The following is a 3,089-nucleotide window of genomic DNA, read 5'->3' as shown; positions in this document are numbered from 1 at the left end:
TGGGGGGAGGGGGAGGTGTTAATGTTTTTGAGGATTGTTTGTCATGCTGAATTCTATGCAGTTTGTTAATGAAATTCTTTATATCATGATGTACTGGTATTTGAACTTTTTAGGTTATCATTATAAAAAATTTTTATTTTCATTCTTTACAGTAATTCTGCTGTGGTACACTTTCATAGATATATACGTAGGCATTTTATTTTAACATGCGCAATGTTTTATGTGATATTTACCTGTGATATAAATGCCTTGAAATCTTTGTAGAGTGGAACACCCCTTTTAAGACCTCCAAACATCTAAGAAAATTAGGCCTTAAAAAAAAACGCGGGTTAGGGGGAAGAATTTACCCGATGCTCTCCAGGCGACTAACGGATTCTGTTTCTTCCTTTTACCCTTGTTAAGTGTTTCTTGTATAGAATATAGTCAATTTTTGTAAAGATTTTAGTCAAGCAGTATGTAAGAAATGTTGAGTCCTTTGTACTGGAAACTTGCATTCTCCCAGTAAGGTAATATATTTGTACTACGTTGCAAGCCCCTGTAGCAAATTTTTGATTAGTGCTTTTGTGAACAAGAAACAATTGACAAGTGGCTCTATCCCATCTCCCCCCTTTCCCCGTCGCGATATAACCTTCGTGGTTGAAAACGACGTTAAACACCAAATAAAGAAAGAAAGACCTCCAAACATCTAAGAAAATTAGGCCTTAAAATTGAAAAAAATCTTACATTTGGGCTAAATTCACATTGAATGAACAGAAAATCCAAGAAAACAGCTAGGGTCTTAAAAGGGAGGTTGTCTTTAAAAAGGGGCCGGGTATACTGTCCTTAGTATAACCATGAAATACTGATTTTTGCTCTTCTTCTTCTTCTGCGTTCGTGGGCTGAAACTCCCATGTACACTCATGTTTTTGCACGAGTGGAATTTTTACGTGTATGACCGTTTTTACCCCGCCATTAAGGCAGCCATACGCCGCTTTCAGAGGAGATTTTTGCTCTAAATGTAAGATGGAACTCACACAATTTACATTAGAGCCATCAACCATGTAAAACCACTAACAAGACCACTGTATCTTTGAAACAAAGGGAAGTAAGCGATCTAAATACAGTATAGACGTCAAAAGAAAGTGAAAGTTGTGCCTCATTTGGTTACGATTCAAGACCACTTCAGTTCCAGAATAAATGTGTAACCCCAAACCTGTTCACTCATCCAAAGGTCTATATGTAGAGAGGGCATAGTGTAGCTGGTCGATGAGGGTAGATTTTAGGTCACTGATCGACAGACAGTTCAATCATTACAAAACCGCATCCCTCCAAAGGCAAAGCAAACACACACAAACATACAAAAACGCACATGCACATACACATGCCCGCACATGCACACACACATACACACACACACACACACACACACACACACACACACACACACACACACACACACACACACACACACACACTGCCCACATCATTTTTTTTCTTGACTGGTTGTTGTATCTGTGGGATTTTTAGTATTTTACGTTGTATTCCTTTTTTTTTCTCGCATAGTACACTCGATTTCATCATCATCATCCTATTTTGGTGCTGTGCAAAACTCTTATTTTTATTGGCTTTTACGTGGATAACTCATAACTCATTCTTGCTCAGTGTTTTAGTATTTTACATTGTATTCCTTTTGTTCTCACACGTTACACTAGATTTCATCGTCATCATATCTGTATTGGACTTTACGTAGATATAAACTCATAACTCATTCTTGCAGTACAAAATGGTTTTACTCTAGCTTTTGTTATTGCGAGAGCGATAGAAATTTGAACTGAATTGAATTGAGTGAACTTTATTTTCCATTTTTATTTTTTTAGAGAGAGATAGAGTGTGTGTGTGTGTGTGTGTGTGTGTGAGTGTGTGTGCATGTGATTTTGCTCTGAGTGTGCGAGTGTGTTGAAAACTGTTCTGTTTTATTGCAAACAAAACTAAAAAAAACTTTTTTGGGTAAACTTTTATACAAGCTACACCTGTTTATTTGTAAGAATGTTTTCTTTGAGTAAAAAGGCACCCTGAAAAAGGCAGCGACAGAAATGTTGCAACGGCTTTTTAATATGTGTGTTTGCTTGCTTATGTTTGTTTGTGTGTATGATTTAGCCAAGATGTTTGAATTGTTCATCCTTGTTGTTTTATTTGCTGGTAAACTTTCATAAACATTTTGTTTTCATGATACACCTGTTTATTTTTGAGAATGTTAACTTTGAGTATGAAGGCACCCTGAAAAAAGCAGCGACAGAAATGTTGCAATGGCTTTTTCATGTGTGTTTGTTTGCTTGCTAATGTTTGTTTGTGTGTATGATTTAGCCAAGATGTTTGAATTGTTCATCCTTGTTTTATTTCCTGCTGTTTTCTTTGTCTTCTTCTCTCCCATTATTTGTTATGAAGTCTAGACAATTCGCTACTTATATTCTAAGGTATATTGACACATTAGGAAGCTTCAGACGTTTTTTTAATAAATCCAAAAAACATGTGTGTGTGTGTGTGTGGGTGTGTGTGCGTGTGTGTTTGTCTGTGTGTGTGTGTGTGTGTGTCTGTCTGTGTGTGCGTGTGTGTGTGTCTGTCTGTGTGTGCGTGTGCGTTCAGAATCTTATAATGTTCTGCAATGAAAATGCACAAACTCGTAAAGTGCTCCGGTTTCTGCAAAGCTTTGTACGCATAATCTGTATACACTTTGTAATATAGGCATGATGACAAGAGAACTATATTACCACTTTTTCTTGCTTTGTGCAGCTTGATATTTAAAATGTGTTTTTTTAATTTCACATACACACACACACACACACACGCACAGAGTGTGAATGACTCAATTGAATTCTGTTCCGTTCTTTGAATTTCAAACAAACATACTGACTCTTCGACAAAACATGACTAAATGTAAAAAAAACAAAAAACGGTTTGTTTTCCTTTATCATTTTCTTTCTACAGTTTTACTCGCAGACATGAAGCCAAGCACACCGAAAAAGCCTGGGTTACCTGCTTATTCAACAGACAAAAGACTCAAAACAAATTGTCTCCCTTTACCTGTCAGCTCAGTTTTGAATTGGTTTCGG

Source organism: Littorina saxatilis, linkage group LG8 (assembly GCF_037325665.1).
Source record: "Littorina saxatilis isolate snail1 linkage group LG8, US_GU_Lsax_2.0, whole genome shotgun sequence".
Taxonomy (NCBI): Eukaryota; Metazoa; Mollusca; class Gastropoda; order Littorinimorpha; family Littorinidae; genus Littorina; species Littorina saxatilis.
This window is presented reverse-complemented; position numbering follows the sequence as displayed.